Genomic DNA, 22193 nt, shown 5'->3' with positions numbered 1-22193 from the left:
ACTTTGTGACATAGAACACTGAGAAGCCCTTATGTCACAAAGCACACGAAATGCAGGACTTTTAAGTGAACTGGTAGCTGGGGTGTCACTTTCTGAGAACAGATGTGATCATCCTCACCTCCTGTCCTGCTCCTCAGTGAGATCTTGGTATGAACCACTGGAGATGGGTGGGGCTCCTCTATTTTCTGTGGCCAAATGAAAACCATATAGAATGTAGTTGCAGACTAAACTCTTGTGGGGAATCTACCTAGGTGGGCAGTCCCCTTCTTCTATGAGTCTTAGAGACGCTTGGCTGGAAGAATTCTGAATACATTTGGACATTTGTTCCTTGATCTAGAAAAATGAAAATTTAAGAACATTCTTAGCCTGAGATTTCACCTCACACCAGTGAGAATGGCTAAGATCAAAAACTCAGGTGACAGCAAATGCTGGCAAGGATGTTGAGAAAGAGGAACACTCCTCCATTGTTGGTATAACCATTCTGGAAATCAATCTGGAGGTTCCTCAGAAAATTGGACATTGAACTACCTGAGGAACCAGCTATACCTCTCTTGAGCATATACACAAAAGATGCCCCAATATATAAAAAGACACATGCTCCACTATGTTCATAGCAGCCTTATTTATAATCGCCAGAAGCTGGAAAGAACCCAGATGCCCTTCAACAGAGGAATGGATACAGAAAATGTGGTACATCTACACAATGGAATATTACTCAGCTATCAAAAACAATGACTTTATGAAATTCATAGGCAAATGGAGGGAACTGGAAAATATCATCCTGTGTGAGGTAACCCAATCACAGAAAAACACACATGGTATACACTCATTGATAAGTGGCTATTAGCCCAAATGTTTGAATTACCCTAGATGCACAGAACACATGAAACTCAAGAGGGATGATCAAAATGTGAATGCTTCACTCCTTCTTTAAAAGGGGAACAAGAATACCCTTGGGAGGGAATAGGGAGGCAACGATTAAAACAGAGGCAGAAGGAACACCCATTCAGAGCCTGCCCCACATGTGGCCCATACATATACAGCCACCCAATTAGATAAGATGGATGAAGCAAAGAAGTAGATCTCTCCTGAGAGACACAGCCAGAATACAGCAAATACATAGGCGAATGCCAGCAGCAAACTACTGAACTGAGAACAGGACCCCCGTTGAAGGAATCAGAGAAAGAACTGGAAGAGCTTGAAGGGACTCGAGACCCCATATGAACAACAATGCCAAGCAACCAGAGCGTCCAGGGACTAAGCCACTACCCAAACACTATACATGGACTGACCCTGGTCTCCAACCTCATAGATAGCAATGAATAGCCTAGTAAGAGCACCAGTGGAAGGGGAAGCCCTGGGTCCTGCTAAGACTGAACCCCTAGTGAGGGGGTGATTGTTGAGGGGAGGCCGGTAATGGGGGGAGGATGGGGAGGGGAACACCAATATAGAAGGGGAGGGGGAGGGGTTAGGGGGATGTTGGCCTGGAAACCGAGACAGGGAATAACATTCGAAATGTAAATAAGAAATACTCAAGTTAATAAAGAAAAAAAGGAAAAAAAAAGAACATTCTTGATCTATGTAACAGATGCTGCACAGGTGGCAGTCTCGATGAGTATTTGCAGGGTAGTCAGGTAGTTCAGGTCAGTGTCCAGTACACATTGAATACTGAAGATGTTAATGAATAAAACATGCGAAAAGCCTCGTTGACTTACTGAGCATAATGCCCATCTGAGAATAAAACACACTAAGAAAATGTCACCCTTTAAATTATACGTGGTTTAAAAGTTAAGAATTACCTAGTTTTTGATAAAGCTTATATTCCTTCTGGATGACTAAGGTTGGGGTTCACTATTCTGTGTGACTGAGGTTGGGGTTCACTATGCAGCCGGGAGCCGAGCATGTGGTTTGCAGGGCATCTGTAAAGCTGTCTTCTGGCTCCTTGGAGGGCAAATTCTGGAGGAAACACCCAGGGGCAGTACATAGCAGAGAGTAACATTGGTCTCACTCTCCTTGCACCTCAGCACCTGCACCTAACCATAAGAAACTCTGCAGCTCCAAGGGCCAGCAAACACTTCCGGTGGGAATTACAGAGCCCTTTATTAGAGAAGCACACACACACACACACACACACACACACACACACACACACACACACACATCTCTGTCTCTCTGTCTGTCTGTCTCTCTCTCTCTCACACACACACCATACACACATACACAAACATACACACAAATACAGCATACCATACATCACACACACACACACACACACGCACACACACACACACACACACACACACACGTCTCTGTCTGTCTGTCTGTCTGTCTGTGTGTCTGTCTGTCTGTCTGTCTCTCTCTCTCTCTCTCTCTCTCTCACACACACACACACACACACACACACACACACACACACACAGGCATGCACGCACGCAATGCAAATGTAGATTTTGGTTCATAACCCTCACAGTCTGGGCTACAGTGCTGTGTTGTTCGCTTTCTCAGGACAATACTTGCATGTGAGTACAATTCCTAAGAGAGGAAGATGAAAGGTAGGCCACAGCTACCATTAGCCATGTGGCGTTTCATGCACTTGCACTCTTGTGCTGGACTCCTCTTGCCTGGCACAGGGTTAGGCTCAAGTCTCCACAGGCTTAGGTCCTTATTAGAAACTGTACTGAAACCTGTGAGTCCCCTCCAGGTTCAAGTCAGCTCTTGTGTTGTTGCTGCAGCTGTTGTCGTCGTCGTCGTCGTCGTTGTCATTGTCATGGTTGTTGCACCAGAGAAAGCTATTCCTGTGAATGGTTGCCTTCAGAAGGTTACCAGCCATCAGGTCTGGTGGGAGCAATGGCTGGAATCCTTGGCATAATCAGTCTCAGGACCTGAATAATTACCGTTGCAACTGACACCCACATGCGGATGGGAGGATCTCTCAACCTTCTCTCCCTAGACTAGTGCAGGATAGTCTTCCCCGGGGAGAAGCCGCTAATCAGTTGTCCAATGCCAAGTGCTCAGCACCAACTGACACACAGAGCAGCGCCAAAAGGGCCCAGCATGCTGTATTTAAGTATGTGATCATGCATTCGTTAACAAACAGGGAGCAAGACAGGGAGCTGGGGAAGGTGTGGAGGGAGAGCAAGTGGGGGAATTATGTAAATCAAGAACACAGCAATGAAAAACAAAGACTGAAGGTGAGGCTAGTCAGGCTGTGCCAGCATCAGGAGGTTGAGGAAGGAGGATCCTAAGTTTAAGATGAGCCTGGGCTATGTGTAAGGCAATATCTTAAAAAAACAAAAAACCAAAATAAAAAAACCAAAAAAACAAAAACACTCTTTACCAGAAATAAATAAAAACAAAATGCTTGGTGGGTAGTTGGGGATAGGGAGGTGCATCTCATTCCTGACTCTCTCTTCATTTAAAGTATAAGCCAAGCACCCAGTTGGCAGTCTCCTCCATTGTGAGGATGCCTAAAGAGTCAACCAGTGTTGGAAAAAAAATTAAAGCAGTATTTTTCTGATTTTTAGGGAGCTCCAAACTCCAGAGATATTGTGTGCTTTCTATACATCTCTTTGCCTACAGGATTAGCCTACCAAGGAATTCCAGTCCCTTAGAAGGCGTGCCTCTGAAAGGAAGGTCCCCAAAGGCTTTGTTGTGCCTTTGGAACCGGCAGAATGATGTTGGAGAATGGTGTTGGGGAATCCTGGAGGATGAGCTGCCTGGTGAGAGCTTTGGCTCTTGGGTCTGAGAACAATCTTTCTTTTTTAATCTTTTAAAAAATTCTTAGGCAAAGGCTAAGAAAGTCCCATCTCTGGAGGGGACTTCCTCCTTTTTAAGTACTTTTGATTTGATTGACAGGAATTGGAAGTGTGAAAACAGTTACTGAGCCAATTCTTGAGGTTGTAATACAGAACTCCAGTGTCCAGTGTGTGGTCTAAAGTCTTACTTGATAAAATCGTGAGGTTACTAGAGAAGGAAATGTTCCCCTACCACATGGCAGGTACTGGAGAGGACCCTTTGGTGGCGGACATTGGTTTACCTCTCTGCAGTCACTATCTGGCCTACATCTCACTGTCTGCTAAGCCTTCAGGAATGTGTTGCCTATGTACAGCCTGTATGTTGAGAGTCCAGAGTGGTTATGTGCAGCTCCAGTCATTGAGGGCACTACAGTCTCTCTGAGCCTCATATGTCCTATAGTGGTCCCCTCTTCTCTTGTGTCCTCTCCCACGTCTTGGGCTATGTTCGCAGGACTTGCATTTTAGAAACTGGCTGACACCATTTTCACCTTTACCCATGGCTCATGCTCTATGGAGAACCACGTAAAAACTAGGAAAGTTCCAAATGCCAGAGGATGCTCTCAGGTAGCAGACACGTGGTGTTGTCAGAGAACAGGGATCCAGCATCATCTGCCAATGTCCTTTTCTGTAAGAGACAGACCTGGCTCATTTACATATAAGGTTTACTTTCCTATCCCCAGTCGCCGTTATCCATCTAAACGCAATAAGGTTTTAAAGATAATTTATGCCGTTCTATTTAGCAAAATAAAAATACAAACAAAAGGGGGTGCTGTGCTATACTTCTTTTTCAGTCCCACTCTTAAAGGAGAGCTTGAGGAAGTTGTTGAAAACAGGGATGAGGAAGTCTTTGTGCCCTGTTTCACATTTCTGTCCCTAGGTTACCACGTCTTAGCCATTTCCTCCAAGAAAGAGAGTAATGTTAAAAACAAAACAGGAAAATTAAATTGTAAGCTCGGTGGTGGCAGAGAGCATTTTGTGTCCCCAGAATCAGACTGTTCAGGAAAGGACCCTCCTACATATTGGGTGTTTGAAGGCACAAGCACACGAACACAGTGCCATCTGCAAATAGTGCTGAACTGAGGCCACACTCAAGCCATTGCTTGTCCTTCACCTAAACAGAGTTTATGTCTACATGGTCTATCTTCTCTTCTACTGACACTTATCCATGAGCACATGTCTTACCAACTGGAAGGGCTTTGAAAGAACATTTCTTGTTTATCCATCTATTTCATGTACACAGTATGCATAACTACAACAGCAATCTAAGGAACTGCATTTATTGTTAAAGCCAGACAACCCTGTTTTCTTCTTACAAACATGAAATCAATCTTTAAATAGTGTTTCTCTAGTTGAGAAGAATTCTGGATCTTCATAAAATTTCATGAATGCTTGACCTGGGCTGTCTTATTTAAAAACAACTAGCATAGATTCAGAAGAATTTATGTCCACATATAAAATGGTAAGAGAGAAGAGAGGGAAAGCCAGAGGGAGAAGGGCAGTAACCAGAGGTGTGAAAGTCCATCAGGCCTAACCTGTATCAGTGAGGGGGAGAGGGGCTCTCAGGAGCTGACAGGTGGGAGGACTGCTGGTTGACATCTGGTGTGACTACACTGGAGGCTTTCCCCATGCTCCAAAACAGCAATGAGGAGCAGAATGGAAAAATGAAATTTAGAAAGGCAAAAGATGATGTGTCTTTAAAAAAAAATCTCTGGGCCTGTTGTGGAACAGAAAGTGAATGTCTATCCTCTGTGTTGGCTCCCAGCAGGAACATCCAGAAGTTGAATCCTTTCTATACAAGAGAATAAGATAATCCTGTGAGCATAGAAAAACTGTTCCAGTTCTCTAGACAGGGAAGGCACCATGGAGAGGCAGGCCTGGACAGGCCCTGGCAGCCCCACATGCTTTCCTGACGCTGGGTCAAGGTAAATAGGTATTTCTCTTAACTACAGGCTATAATTCCTTATTTTCTTGCCTCCCTGGTAACTTTTTGTTGAATGCCAGACAGTGACACTTGCCTTCTTGGTCCTGGATATTTGTATTTATCTTTGTTCCAGGATGCAGATAAATAGTATGATCATACTATTAGAAATAGTATGATGTCATACACCACACACACACACACACACACACACACACACACACACACACACACACACACACCTAGTCAGGGTTCTCTAGAGGGACACAGAATAGATAGAAGGAACATATAATAAACTTATATTATGTATTTATTAGATCATCCTACACTATGTGGGCTGGGTAGACCAACAATGGCTGTTTTCACACTGGAGGTAACAGGAACTGTGAACTTCTCCAGCCATGATGCTGGATACTTCAGTCCCAACTTGAAAGCCTGGAGGATTCCTGAGAACCACTGATCTTGAGTCCATGTTGGAGAAGTTGGATTCAGATGGCTCCAAGGGATGGCATCAGCTGTGGCCGTGGCAGTGGCAGCATGAGAGTAGATGAACTAGGAACAGGAGAGATTAACTTCCAGAGAGATGTAAAGACAAGCAGAAGCAAAAGTTACCCGCCCCTTGGCTCTCCTTGTTGAGACAGCACAGAAGGGCACTGCCTCCACTTAGGGTAGATTTTCCCACTCCAGTTAACAAGGAAATCCCCCACACAGAGGCTGGTCTCATGGGTGGTTCCACATCCAGTCAAATTGACAATCAGGATGAGTCATACCAGAGGCATGGGAAGAGTTGGAACCAACTCAGTTCAAGGACTCTCTACAGCCATTCCAAGATTCCTCTGGACTGTGACCCCAGTTCCCTGTAAGCTCTGAGATTTCCCAGTCTGCAAGAGTCAGGTGCTATTCCTGGCCTCTGTAAGGTCCTCTCAACCTTGTTTTCTCAGTCTTTCTGTCTCTCTGTCTCTCCCTGTCCTCCTTTGTCTGTCTGTCTCTTTCTTCTTTCTTTCTCTTGTTTGTGACTGGCATTATAGGCAATGTTTTCCATGATAGCATCCCCGTAATACAAGTGATTATTTCCTATTGCTCTCCTTCCTCCTTCCAGCTACTTCCTCTCTTCCTTCCCTCAGATGCTCCTCTCTTCTGCTTTCCTATTAAATGTTTTCTAGTAGCTTCTCTTTTTCTACATTTTTAACATCTCCATCTTTTCTCTTGTGAACAACTTTCTAATTTGATGACATACAAACATACACCTATAAACGTGCAGATACACATGCATACATGTGATTTTAAATCTAGACTCCGTTGATGAGAGATGGTTCTTGTCTTTCTCAGTCTGGCTTATTTCACTTAGCATAATGATTTCAATTTGCATCCACTTTTCTACAAATGTCATGATTTCATTTTTTCCTGCTGGCTGCATGAAATCTCATTTTGTATGTATACAGCATTTTCCTTGTCCATTCATCTGTGATTGGGGATGCAAGCTGGTTTTGTTTCTTAGCCAGTGTGAGTAGCGCATCTATAAACACGGATGTGCAAGAATGTTGACTTACAGTCCTGGGGATAAACACTCGGGAGTGGTATAGCTGGGTCATATGGTAGCTCTAGTTTCAATTTTAGTTTTATTTATTTTTTAGAAATCTCCATTTCATTTTAGCTTTAATTTACATATGGTTAAAGGTTTGCAATGTTGATCGTCTTTGCATGTGTTTATTGGCCACTTGTATTAATGCCTAAAGGAAAATGTACATTCGAGCATTTTGCCCAATTTTGAGTCAGTTGTTCATTCTCTATTAGTTTTGCTTTCTAGGAGTTCTCTATTCTCTATCTGCAACATTAATCAGTGTTGAAACATTTTGCATTCCAGGAGTTAGTCTCACTTGGTCATGGTCCGACGTGGTATTGAACTTGGTTTGTTACCACTCTGCTGAGAATTATGCAGCATTGTTCGTAAGAGGGATTTACCTATAGTTCTTACTTTCAGAAACATCTGTTGGGTTTGGGGTTAAAATGGTGCTTATCCCTCATTGGATGGATTAGGAAGCTTGGCATCTTCTTTATAAAACAATACAACAACAACAACAGCAACAACAACAGCAACACAACATCAACAATAACAAAACTATCAGAGAGGGACTAGTTATAGTTCTTTAATTTTTTTCAATTTGCCGAGCTGTGACTGTTAATTAGCTAACAAGATTATAAAAACATGGCAATACCTTAGTTCATCCGTCTAATAAGCCTTTTTTCATTATCCATGTAGCTTAAGTTCTATCATGTTTGTTGATCTTTTCAAAGGACCAATGTCTGGTTTCACCAAGCCACTTAAGTTCATACACTCTGACTGGAACTGATAGCACATTAACGATCTTCATTTCAACACCACATAAAACGACATGTCTTTCCAGCTCTCTCTCACCACTGTCAGTTGTTGAGGACATGGCACTCCATCGTGACACAATGCACAGCCCAAACCAAAACCTGCACTTTATTTTCCATACTACATTTCTGGTTCTGATCTCTGCTCTAGTCTCTATTCCTTTTTACTCTGCTCAGTCTTTGGGTTCACTCATGCCTCTCGTTCATTAAGATGGAAATTTAGGTTATTTAAATTTTCTGCTTCTGGAAATCCAAACCAGGTCTGAGGCAATGTTAGACGAGTGTTGAGCGTTCTGCCGTTCAGCTGCAACCCTAGCCGTTTGCTTTTATGTGCCTGTAGCAGTGAATTTCTCCATTAGCATTGTTTGGCTGTGTTGTGTAAGTTATGACACAGCACATTTTTATTTGCACTTTTCTGTTAAGTATATTTTAACTTCCTTTTAAATTTAATTTCAACTTTAATCAGCTGTTTAAAACTATGTTTTTAAATTTTCACAACTTTGAGTTTTAGATGTCTAACTTCACTGAAGAATATACTTGCTGAGTTATTTATGGTTTTAAACATATCAATATGTAATCTGATTTCTCATGTAGTCTATGCTGCAAAGTATCCCATGGACTCTTGGGGAGAACATACATTCTCTTGTTAGTCAGAGTTCTGTCCATGTCTATTAGATCTACTTCACTTCTTGCCTTATTAGGTCCTTACTTCCAATTTATCTTCTGGAGTCACATAAGCTGCTGTTGAACCAGGAAGTCATTTATTTATCCTCTGTATAATTACGTTCTGTATAATCAATTCAGGGTATTGACATACACAACTGTACAAATACCTCTTCTTTCAGTTCTGTAGGTTTTTCTTTGCACATTTTGATGATCTTTGAGTTGCATGAATATTTAAAATTATTATACCAATTACTCTGTTACTAGTATTACAAACATATAATATCTTTGTCTCCAGTAACCTTTTAGCAATCTCCCTTTCTTTGGGTCTAAATTAAGACTTTCGTAGAGGGTATATACTTTGATTGTTGCTTAAATGTTTTAATGCTTATTAAGATTCTTGTTTTCTAATTTATTTTCTTAACTGGGAGAGCTGAATCCACTTATATTTAAAGTAATCACTAATAAGGAGAGATTAATGTAACTCTCCTCCGCTTTGTGGCCTCCCAGTCATACATCACTGTTTTACTGTCTTTCTGCACCAAGCTCTAAGTTCTCCCGACTTTCTGACCGGAGCTTACAAGCAACTTAACTACCCACCTTTCAACGCCACGTGCGCCTGCATTTTCACACTTCTACCTCTCAGTTTTCAGTTGTGGTGGACACAAAATCTCCTCTTTATACATGGCATAGCCCAAAACATGTAATGTTCTGAGATGCACTTGTCTTTTATCTTATACACAAATTTAAAAAGAAAAGGGTGAACAGACCACACAGTAGTAGTGCTACCTTTAAGGCTGACACTTTTATTTTAATAATTTTGTCTCTTAAAGTGGAAAATGAAGAGCACAGTTACAAACCATCGCTTTATATAATGGATGGATTTTGTTAGGTACCTATGTATTGGGCTTTATTGAAATCCTTTTGTGGCTTCAGTTCACTGAAGAATCCTTCCTTATCACACATGTGCCACTGAGCATTTTTTTTCTGGGCAGCTCTGCTGGTGATGAACACCTTGGCTTTATTTGGGTCTGTTCTAACTCCACCTCACTTTCCAAGAACAGCTTTGTGATATACAGAGAGGAAGGCTTTATAGTGCAGATCTCTCTCTCTCTCTCTCTCTCTCTCTCTCTCTCTCTCTCTCTCTCTCTCTCTCTCTTAGTCATGAATGTGTGCATGTGTTTGCTTGCTTGATTGTGGATGTCAGAGGAACATACTTCTCTTTGGTTTTCCACCTTATCCCCATGAGATGGGGCCTCTCACTGAACCTTCTCATCTCTGCTCTCCCAGCATTGGTCTTAAATCACATACAGCCACACCCTGCCTCTTATGAGGGTTCTGGGTATCCTTATGCTTGTGGGGCAAGTGCCACCCCACTGCACCACCTCCCCTGCCTTTCTTTGCTCAATGTTGTTTTACATTTACTTGAAAAAAGTTTACTTTTCATGTATCATTTTTATGATATTACCCTGCATGGCTTTGATTCCTGCTGTGCATTTTCACATCATGAAATCCAGCGGCAGGGCATTCACCATGTTCTCATTCTCTTGCTCCCGTGAGCTAGGAGGATGCTGAGGAATGACAAACAGCCCCATGCTTGCCCACTCTCTGGAGTTTCCGCTTTCCTATGGCCCAGTAATCAGGCCAGGGCCGGGGAGGTGTCCCTGTGGCATGAAAATCTGAATTTAGCCCCTACCATCCACATGTACTGTTTTTTCCACCATTTAAAACAAAGACCACCCAGAAAGAAAGAATCTCAACAGAGAGAACACATCCATAAAATTGACCTCTAGACAAGTCTCTGGCTTTTCTGGAGGGGGGGTGGCTAAACATTGATGTGGGGCGACTTAGCTCACTGATTGCTGCCACCCCTGAAATTCACCCTTATATTAAAAAAAAAAAAAAGCTACAGGGATCAAGCTAGCTGAGTGACTGCATTCCTCTTGGTCCGCCTCAGTTCCTGTCTCTAGGTTCCCGCCTTGCATTCCTGCCCTGACTTCCCTCAGTGACTGAATTTGATATGGAAGTATAAGATGAAACAAATTCTTTGATACTCTTCGTCATGGCGTCTACCACAGCCGTGCGACACAACACAGGACTAGATTACTAATCGAGAATGCCGAACATGGCAGTCCTTTTGCAATTCCAGCAACGAAATGGCAGAGAAGGGCAGACCCCTGGGGCTTTCTGGTCAAGTAGAGGAGTCTAATCAGTACCTTCTAGGGTACTGAGAAACCCAACCTCAGAGGGTAGCACCTAGAGTTGTTGTCTAGTGTGTATGCGTGCGTGCACACACACACAGACACACACACAGAGACAGACACACAGACAGACACACAGACACACACACAGAGACAGACACACAGACAGACAGACACACACACAGAGACAGACAGACAGACAGACAGACACACACACACACACACACACACACAAATGAGTCAATGGAAGGCAAAAAAGCCAGCAAGCAACTACCTACTGGGATTCAGCAGTGCTATTCCAGCGCTGCCATCTACCTCACCCGCCTGTGGAGGTAAACCACATTCCTGTGCCTTTCACTCTTGTCTCTCCCTCTTCCTCTGCAGCTTCTCTGTGGTTAGGTTTCCCATGGCAAAAGCTGAGTCATTCCAGCGCTAGTGTCTGGCCTAAGGATAGCAGTGTCTGCAAAGCCTTCTCTCCAGCATCCAAGAGCAGGAGCTTCTAAGAGGCCTGGGCTCATGTCCTTGTGTCTGATTACAAAGTGATATGCCTTAATCCTTTTGTAAAAGCTTCTAGGGGAATAAAAATAAACAAAATGTGTTTAGTTTCCGTATTGTTCTTTAATCCTTGGAGTAACTTTTTAGACAACAGAAATCTTAACATTGAGATTCAAAAAAGAGTCATTTTGGCACACCTAATCAGTAGATGATGTGACAATACCAATTATTTTCAATCTATTAATGAGAAAAACAGTTAAGCTAATGAGATGTGGTGATTAATTCCTCCATTGACATCCTTACAGTGTTTCAGAACTGTCCTGAATTTTCTGTGTTCTGGTCGTGAACCCTGTATTACAGAGGTGGTTTTATCTGGACTTCCCTTATTTCATCTACAACACAGGAGAAAATGGTTCAGATGACACACAAAATACTCAGTACTGTTCCCCATTCCCTGTTTTTGTCTTTGTTTCTTGAAAACACTTGGAGAAAAAATGAAACTACCCAGAAGAAAGCAATACTAAGTAAAATAGTTCAGACCAACTCTCAGCACGAGACAGGGTAAGGCAGTGCAGGGTAGAGTGTGTACAGAATGGCCGTTGGTGTTTTTCTCCTCTTTTCTGCTAGCTTCTGCTGACCTTGCACAGATTCACATTCCCATAAACATACAGGAACACATTCTGATATGGATCTGAGACACTAAGATTTGATGAACATTGTACTTTTCAAAATGCCCATGTCTATATCACATACATACTAAGTAACCTCAATAGACATATCCAAGAACTTGTTTGCACCGTTCATAATTGCCTGGCTAAGGGTCAAAGGCATATACAGTGATGAGGCAGGCTTATTTAGTATCTGCCATCTTATTTTGGACATAGCGGGACATTTTTGACATGTAGTTTGATACTCTTGGCTATGTGGGAAAGAGTGGGAACACTGACAGCTGCCCAGAACTGCTGGAGGAGTAGACAGCTGGGTGCAGGTGCATGGGCTGTCTCGGTTTGACAGGCTTTAAGGCTTGCATTATCTGAAGTGATATTCAATATCCCAGCCAATGAGGTACTTAGAAACAACAGAAGCTGCAGGGATATACATATATTCACCAGCACGTCCAACTCTAGAGTGATTGCTCACGCTGTCATGGAGGAAAGCCCGCAGCTATTTTGTTATCTTTCTGATCAACAGTGTCATGGCAGTTTAGAACACATGCCCTGGGCATTGTGGTCCTGGGTTACACGAATTTCTCTTTGCCTGGAATTCTTCCACATGTGTGTGATGAGGATGCTTGAATTGTCATAGGCTTTTGAAAAAAATGGCAGTTACAGGAAGTAACCACTGGACGAAATGTTCTGGTTATTGTTTAAGTTCAAGGTTGTGAGTGCCTCTGGTTCTGAGGTATAGCCTCAATGACTACTGTCACTACAACCTCCATCTACCGTTATGGGCAAGTCACATGCCCCTTCTGAAGTCCCTTTTCTTGGCACTCACTGAAATCAAACCTTGCCCTGTCAGTTATCACAAGTTAGTTTGGGGACTAGAATGATATGAAGACTTTGGGAATAGGTCAAATGACTTCTCAGAGGGAGAAGAAACTCCAAGTTTCCAACATGTAGACAGAGGAATGGAGGTGTCATGTTTATTAGGACAATGAGTAGCCAGTAAAACTTGGGGATCTGAGAATGTTGATTGGAGCATGTGGCTTGGGTGTAAGGCCAAAGTAGCGTTCATTGTAATGAAAATATAATCCCTGTATTTGCTGAGTAGCTCAAGTGTCATGGCCAGCCCTCTTGCCAGTCTAGAGATGGGTCAAGGACTGTTTCAGCAAGCCAGGAAGAATTGGAGCTAGAGAGGTCAGCAAGTCTCCCACTGAAGGCATAGACCCTTCCTTACCAGATGACTTCAGAGACAGGAAATACCCAGTCTTACAACCTGAGCAGATGACAGAACTTCTTGTGTGAATAGAGAACTATCAAAGAGAACTAGATGTCAGGGTACCAGGGAGTGGTGACCTGAATTCTATCAGATAGGAAAATAGAGTTGAGTGAAAGCTAGGGTTTTACCTCTCCTTCCTATAGAGAAGAAAGAATGAGACAGGGGGATTGACTTCATTGCTCTCCTTAGTTAGGGAAAGATTAGAAGTTTCTCTTGTGTGGATTTATACGAGAGCAAAAGACTCTCTTCTCACACAATGACAAGGAGGCAAACAATTGGGTTAGGCATTGCCTTGTATTGTGCTTCAACAGGAAGTAAAACCTTGATTATAAAAGATATGCTCAAAAGTTCTCTTGTAGGAAGAGAGCTGCCCGGCTGGGTGACATCAGAGGGTCTACTTCTCATCAGGGAGGTTCATAAGAGAGGTCAGATTTCGGGGGTGAGGTGTAGCTGCTAGAAAGCAAAGTCAGAGCTGTGGGTACCCTGGGAACAGGGGAGGTGTTAAGGAAAGGACTACAGTTTAGTTTATATGTAAATTAGTTTTTAAATTCAATCCCAGTGATAGCTGTTTTGGATGATCAAGACAAAATCAAATAACAAACAAAATTGTAATTGACCAAGGAGAGGTAAGGAAGTTGTGTGTGGTTGAGCTCTGCTATAATCCACACACTTGGTGAGGAGAACAATGCTGGGAGGTTGCAAGCCCAGGACCACAAGAATGACCTGGTGAGGTCTTGTCTCCTAGAGGGAGGAGGAGGAGAAGTAGAAGGGGAAGGAAAAGAGGAAGGAGAGGAGGAGAGGAGGAGGAGAGGCAGGGAAGAGGAGGAGGAGAGGCAGGGAAGAGGAGGAGGAAGAAGAAGAGGAGGCCATATGCCTTTTTCCTTTCACTGTCCTTTGAAAGTTCAGTAACATCAATTCTTTTGGTGCAAACAGCACTCAGAGATCTACCTGGAAAGCATCACTCTGCCCACTAAAGATCAGGCTGGACCACTTCCAATCACTCAGGGGTGATCTCACAGTGCCCTGGCTAGGCAGAACATTTCATTTCCCTGATCTTGAGAACTGTCCCAGGGAAGGGTATGTGATATTACCCAAGCAAAATACACTTCTTTCTGGACCCCTGAGATCATAAAGAGTATTAGAAAATCTAGCAAGAGCTGAACAAGCCATCTCTCACTGATGGTGACATCTGGGACCATCAGTCTCAGAATTCCTTAATGTTGTCATCTGTACAAGCAGGTGGCTGTTCACTCTTATTCAGTCCCTTCCTCTTGAGTCACAGACCCACCTCCTTTTGTGTCTTATGTCATTCAAATCACAGCCCATTGGCAGTCCATCCTGGCTGCCTGTGATGAAAATAAATTTTATAGTTATAACATAATGGGAAAACAACAAGAGCTGTGCACAATACTCATGCCTGGAATTCCTAGACTCTGGAAACCGCCACTGTTATATCCACAGCCAAGTCTGTGGCTTTGCACTTGGTATAGGGACTCCTGAATGCTACTGCTGGAAGTTATGTCCGTGTGGTTAATGAATTGCGAGCCTTCGGTCGTAGCACCCACTACTTTGTTGTCTAGTATGTGTGTCTTGCCACCTTTTTCTAGTTGCTTGACAAAATAGTGACTTTCAAGAGGCTTCCCTCTGTAGAGTGTTGTGAAAGTGACACCCCCTTGTGTTCTTTGATTGTAGGATGGTTGTTTTCATGTAGTAAAATCTCTTGTGTTGCAATATTGAGGCAATCTGGAATGTGGCCTTGCGAATCTTGCCCTGAGCAGCAGCCAGCTGGAGCTCTGCATAGATATCTTGCTCCACCACTGTGGGAAAATTGAAACCTTTTGCACTGCTAGTGACCCTATAGGTTCTGCAAATTCAAAGAGAAATGCAAGTCTCCACTACAGTCCCATCTGCATATGTAGCAGAGGATGGCCTTGCCGGGCATCAGTGGGAGCAGAGGTTCTTGATCCTGTGAAGGCTGGATGCCCTACACATGAGGGGAGCACCCTCTTAGAAGCAGGGGGAAATAGTGGGTTTCTGGAGGGAAAACGGGGGAAAGGGGATAGCATTTAAAGTTAAAAAAGAAAAATCCAATAAAAGAAAACAAGTTCCCACGATACTTCTTTTAAGGATTTTTTTTTAACTTAGATATTTGGGAGGAGCAAGAGAAAGATGACATTATTATAATTATTTTAAAATGTTTTGATAAAGCCAATTAAACTCAAGGTAATGTGTGTCTTATCTATTTCTTTTTAGATGTGAAGACCAGTGTTGGTGGGGAGCTCAGTGGTAGAGCATGCTCGCCTAACATGCCTGAGGCCCTGGGTTCAAGTCTCAGCCCTGAAAATACATCAAAGAAAAACGAAGATAAATTTATGTAAGGACATTGATTTAAGAAAGGATGTGTTATATTGTGATTAATATTCAATAACTAGCTATCACATTTCCCTGATAATTCAAGAATTAAACTAAATCTATTTGAAGGCAAAAAATAAATGCAGATTTGTCCATTGTGCTAAAACTTATATTTACATTCATATTATCTTCATGGACAGCCAAGATGGTTGCCAGTGTGTTGTGATTAGATCATGTTATATTTCCCACAGTCATTGTGAATCCATACTACACATTTATTCCTATCCATTGATGGACGAAGTTCTCATACATGGAATTATTCAATGGATAATATTTTTACATTGCCATAAATCCCTACAAAGTATGCAAATAACTCCCAAATTCAAGTGTGTGTTTAAATAACTCTTACAGTATATGGATAATGGTAATTTTCTTCATAATTAAAACAATATAATTATCAAATATTTCACAAGTCCCGTTATGGAAATACCTCTTTCCTTCTATATCATGAACATTCATATTTTCTATTTGTTCTCTTTGGCAATATATTTTATTGCATTTTGCAATGTATGGTTGTGTGTATGTGCCATTACACATATGTGGGAGTCAGTTCTCATGTCCACTCTTTCCATCATGTGGGTCCTTGGTATGGAACCTGTATCCATGGAGTCCTTTTACCTGCCCCACTTACCTTTGCATAAATTGCATCCAACAGACATTTATATCCTAATGCACAATAGACATAAGCAACTTACGTAAGCAAGAAAAGCAATGTGAACTGAAGGAAGCATAGTACCTTGTAGATGAGATGGCATATACAATATTGCACCTCGTGTTGATCATGATGTATATGCATTCCTTACTTCCTCAGTGAAATACAATAGCAAATCTGAAAAACACTTACTATGAAAAGGCGCCTTAACTTAAAAGTGTCGCTCAGCTATTTCTGCAGAACAGCCATGCACATTGTGCTGCTGTAGGAGATGGCTCCATTGCAAGAAATTAATCCTCTCATGTTCAATTTCAAATTGTCTTGCAGAGGCTCCCAGCATGGTTCTCTGCATGGAAAAGCTAAGGTCAGCATAAAGAACATGATTTATCAGGAGCGAGTCTTCCAAACCTCTGCTTCATTCCCTGGGACTATTTTGACTTGGATGAAGGCAGTTGTGTCATTAGCAGATGGTTGTGTCATTTCGAGCCATCAGAAAAGAATTCTGCATTATGAAAAGAAAACCTGAAAGTGATCACCCATTTTTTAACTGACCTTTTCAAATTGTGAGAGTGTTTTGACTGAACAATTAAAACAAATTCTGTAGATCTCATTACTACACTAGGAGGTAGGCAGTTTACTAATGTCTACCCTTCATGAACGAGAGCACCCTTTTGTCCTTCCTTCCCAACAATACAGAGATATTTAGAAAAGGAAGGGTGTTTTTTTGAAGGAACCATAAACAATTCTGGTATCAACTTATGTTTTCTTTTGATCTCTATAAGTTGTCCAAATTTTTCAGCTGGTCTGAAAATTAAAAGTAGACATTTACTTTGTTCCTTAAAAGTAAGACCAGATCTCAAGTACATTAGCTACTTTTGCGCTTGTATTTCAGTGTCTCATTATAGTTTTCATTTCTAATCTGTTGGAAAACATGGAGCTTGGCAAGAAGTTCAGACTTTTTCCTGGCTAGGAATTAAATTTGGTCATGGTCAATAATTTGTTTCCGGGCTATCTCAGACATTTGTCGTCATTCTTTTACAAACTCAGTGTTTATTCATGATTCATACAGAGTGTGAAAATGTTCATTCATGAGTGACCTTATCCAAGACATTATCTAATAAAACAGCTGGTATTCTTGTCCAGATTCATCCTGAACTACAAAAAGAGTTTGCAATTCTCACAAGACTTTGACCTACTATTGTTCTAAACAGAGAGTCTGAATTCCTTATTTCAGTCATTTAACCTGATGGTGTCAGTGATGAAACCTTAACATAGACATAGACAGCTTTTCCAGAGATCAACTGACTTCTAAGTTACATACTTGGTTTAATGTCAAACAGTTTTTAACTATCTGAATGCATCTAAATAGTGTCATTCACCATTTTATTTAAATCTCCCTGTTTAGATAATGCTATTTGCCCAAAGCATAAACAGAGTTGAATTTATAATCCTGTTAGTTCTGGAAAGTAATGCTGGAAGTGTAAAAACACAGAATTACAAGAGTCTGCTTGTAACTGGTGAACATTACTGAACAGAATCATGTACTGTGTACAGCTGTCTCTCATGTGCAGGTGTATTGTGGGAAAGTAACTTGCCACTGAAGCCCCATAAGCACCTTACTTCTGATGGTCACATAGCGAGAAATTAACAATGCTGTATCTCCTTTCGGTCTAATAGTTCTCATATTTCTTATTCCCATCCTGCAGGAATGCATTAGAATCTGAGGACATACTCACATACCCTCATTAATCCTCATGCTCCAAGATGATTCACAGGGGCACTCGAACTCAGCTGGTTTCATGTGTTCCAAGTTAGGGTTCACTAACACAGGCCTCATCCTTGAACTTGTCATCTGCTGGGGTATTGAGTTCCCTGCTTCGCTCAAGGACACATGCTGAGGAATGTGGCCACTTGCCATTTCTGTCTCAACTTTGAGCACATGTCTCTGCATCTCATATTCAGCCTTAAGATCATTTCAATCAAAAATGTCTCTACACACAAGGCAGTAAATCCCTAAAGGAGCTACCAAACTCAAACATGAAAGTGCTGTTTACTTCCTAAAGTACAGTGCTATGAATGGATCCTTCCTCACAACCACAAGCTTTAACTATTCAAAGTGCCTAGCTCTGTTTTCTTATATACAAATTATTTCAAGAAAACAGAAGAGGATTTTTTTCTTGTTACTGTAGTCAGGATGGTATATTGATAGAAAATCATTTAGTTTGTGTGTGTGTGTGTGTGTGTGTGTGTGTGTGTGTGTGTGTGTGTGTGTGTATGAGAGAGAGAGAGAAAGAGAGAGGGGGGGGGAGTGCACCCATGTTCAGGCACACAGTAACTTGCACAAACAGGCACACACGTGTTCTTGTGAGTAGGTTCACTCTTTACACCATGACAGCCCAGGATTGGGGGCAGGTGCTTTTACCTGCTGAACAAATTGCAGGTGGAGTTATTGTTTACCTTTAATTTAAAACAGGATCCTAATGTGTAATAATATAATTATAAAAAGTTAAATTTTAATCCATATCTATAACATCACAGGTTTTCTTCTAAAAAATGTCCATCGTGTATAATTCTATATAAATCTATATAAAATGATATCCATTATGTATAATTCATGCATACCATCAAAAACCTTTAAATATTTTGTGTATTTTTCAAGAAATTTGTAAATTTTTCTGAGGGTGTAAGAGTACTGAGATTTCAGGGTAAAGATTTCAAAACCTAGTTAAGGTCAAGATTTGAGAAGGAAAGTGCCCAATGCCCATACATCCAAGTGAGAAAAGGCATCTAGAGTTTTCTAATACATTTCCAAGGGCTAAATGTGGTCTTAAAGTTCTTAAGGACTGACTTGAGAGAGAGAGAGAGAGAGTGGTGGTGGTGGTTGTTATACACTCTTTACAGAATCGTCCCATAGGAATTCAAGTAGGACCTGACAAAAAGGTCTTGGGAGAATCCAAACTAAAGATGTCCTGAGAACCAATGGGATGTAAGATAGTAAAGCCACTTCATAGGGCTGCCACACTCATTTGTCCTATCTCAGAGAGTAGAGGCATCACTGTGAAGGAGCAGGGACAGAAGCATAGAGAAAGGCACCTAAGGGAGCTGTGGGAATGCATTCCAGGTTCAGGGCAGCCTTTAGAGAGAGAACAGGCATAGTGAATGAATACCCATACCCAAGACTTCGTTCTTAATGCTTGCCTAAGTCTGAGGCTGAGAAAGGATACTGGAGAGATCACCCCCTTTTGGCTCCCTGTAGCTCAATCACTCTAAGTGACAAATAAAATTAACCATGAGCAGAGCTGGGAAAGTCCCAAGAGACATTCTCTGACACACAGGGAAAGCCCAAGTCAAGCAGACAAACATAGGCTAGGCAGGAGGCAAATGTCACACCCTGGCTCTACTCTTGACTCTGACAAAGAGAAAGTCTTGAAGGCAGCCAGATGTAATATCTATTATAAACATATGGCAGATAAGACATCTTTTAAAACAGGAGACAATAAGTATGTCTTTCTTTTATTATATATCAAGTAAAAGACACTGTCTTAGGCATGGAGATGAAGTGACTCATTGCCACAGACCAGTGTATAGAAATATTAGAGGAATATTCAGGTAAAATGTAGCTGAGGCCACTAAAACATTGGGTGCTCACATTAACAACTAATAAATAAATGTGAATTTTAAAATTTTAGTTACTATAAATTATAGCTGATGGATAAAGAATTGTGTTAACACAATTCTATTATTAATAAACAGCCAATTGATGTTTGATGGAAAGGCATAGGAGCTGGGAGGCTGAAGGCTGTACTGTTACCTTGTCTATAAAGTGCTGTCATATTACTTGATGACATACTTATAACCAACTCCAAGTTCAACGTCAACAAAAGAGGCGTAAATCCCCTTTGAGGAAGGAAGAATTTCCTTTTTTTGCTTAGGAATTGGCATCACTGCCTCTCCATAGGAGCAGGGTGCAGTTGAACTGCAACTATGGCTTTTAAAAAATAAAAGACATCAGACAGACTGGCTGTGGAGGGAGGTTCATCCAGTGAACATAGCCACAGGGCAGTGACAGAGAAGAGATGTGATTAGAAAACAGAGTGATTGTTTCAGATGCCTACAAGATGTTGAGAACCACTAGGTCCCAGTGGAAAAGACACTGAAACTTGAGTTGTTTTAAGGTGAGGGTCTGCTAAGCATCTGGGTGGTCCTTCTGAGATGATTAAGCAGATAGCTCTGATTGGATGGGTCAGAAGAGGAGGCTGGAGTCATCATTCCAGATGATTAAATCAATAATTTTAATACTTTAGTTGCTAGTTGTTCAAAACTAAAGCTAAAAGGTAGGCAATTCGAAGATACAGAATTATTAAATGCTCAGCTAAATTCAGAAAAAATGTTAAATGGGGAAAAGGCAAACAGAACAAAGAGAAAACATCTGTTAATGTGGTATACTTGAATTTAACTGGAAACTATTTTAAGTGTCTAAATAAATCAGTGAAAGAAGGAATTGTTAGAGAAAGCTCAGCTATTTGTTACTTACAAAAGAGCCATTTTAATGTGAAGATACAGGTTAAGAGTAAAATGAGAGTCCTTGTAACTACCCATCACCTCCTTCTTCTTCTGATAGAACTACAGAAGAACCACACTAGGGACAGTGCAAGTATGGCTTCCAAAGAGAAACATTATTGGGAATAAAGTGAGGCATGACGTAAGGACTGTTAAGTTTTCCATGTAACCATGGCAGTCCAAACAAAGGCCTATGCACTTATTAACTAAACTTCAAAATATATGAAGCAAAAAGAAAAACCTAAGGCCATCATTTGTGGCTTCATTGAGCCATGGAATTGTTGGGAGGCTATGGTAGCCTTAAGAATTGGAGCTCTCTAGAAGTCTTGAGGACACACAGTGCGATGGCTAGGCTTTGTTTTGATGCCTACTCTTGGTTGTCAACTTGTCTACATTGGGAATTAACTTAAAATGAAGCAGTTGGGCATATCTATGAGGTATTTTTCCTTAATTAAGTAATTTGAAGTGGAAAGATCCACCTTGACTCCAAATATTTGAGTTGAAAAGATCTACCTTTATTCTAAATCTTTTGAGGTGGGAAGATCTTTAATCTCTAATATGGATCACACCTTCTGCTGGTAGCTTATATACAGGACATGGAGGATCGGAGCAGGGTAAGAGGGGATGGGATATGGGATGACATCTTAAATGTAAATAAATAAAATATAAAAAGAAGGGAGATTCGATTTTTGTCTGTTTGATTTCACTCTCACTGTCAAGTCCATTTCTTCACGGGTATTAAAGCCTTCTTCTTTGAGATGCCAATGTATACTGAAGACCAACTGAGACATACAGGCTTCCATACTGAATACCTACTGGATTCTAGGACCTTCTATTTGTAGGCAGTCATTGTTGTATTAGCTGGACTACATCCTGTAAGCCGTTATAATACCACCCTTTCCATGTGTGTGTGTGTGTGTGTGTGTGTGTGCGTGTGTGCGTGTGTGCGTGCGTGTGTGTGTGTGTGTGTGTGTGTGTGTGTGTTGTGTGTGTGTTCCTTCTATCATTTCTGTTCCTCTAGAGAACTCTGACTAATACATATGGGACCATGCCTTTGAAGAGAACATTAGGACCCTGAGTGCTCTCAGGCTTCCTGGCTGTTATGAAGTGAACAGCTTCCTTTGCAATACCATGACATTCTGGTCATGTCAGAGGTCCATGAGCAGACCATGAAGTAAAACCTT

At 41.5% G+C, this 22193-nt stretch overlaps 2 long non-coding RNA genes across 5 annotated transcripts; one reads left to right on the top strand and one right to left on the bottom strand.

The window, feature by feature from the left end:
- Positions 1–55: 55 nt before the first annotated feature.
- LOC102555885 (uncharacterized) lies at positions 56–17445 on the top strand. 4 transcript variants are annotated; one of them, XR_592370.4, is made up of 4 exons: positions 56–147; positions 5557–5716; positions 15639–15759; positions 16777–17445. It is a non-coding gene; the product is annotated as an uncharacterized LOC102555885 (long non-coding RNA). The 4 variants fall into 4 exon arrangements; XR_010066812.1 differs by having other exon boundaries at positions 77–147; positions 5560–5716; XR_005504556.2 differs by lacking the exon at positions 5557–5716 and having other exon boundaries at positions 60–147.
- Positions 5999–11416, bottom strand: LOC134487106 (uncharacterized). The gene is made up of 2 exons (XR_010066813.1): positions 11231–11416; positions 5999–6264 (listed from the first exon to the last, which is right to left on the bottom strand). It is a non-coding gene; the product is annotated as an uncharacterized LOC134487106 (long non-coding RNA).
- Positions 17446–22193: the final 4748 nt, after the last annotated feature.

Source organism: Rattus norvegicus, chromosome 5 (genome assembly GCF_036323735.1).
Source record: "Rattus norvegicus strain BN/NHsdMcwi chromosome 5, GRCr8, whole genome shotgun sequence".
Taxonomy (NCBI): Eukaryota; Metazoa; Chordata; class Mammalia; order Rodentia; family Muridae; genus Rattus; species Rattus norvegicus.
Note: the sequence above shows the minus strand (reverse complement) of the source record. Positions and strands in the feature narration are given on the sequence as shown.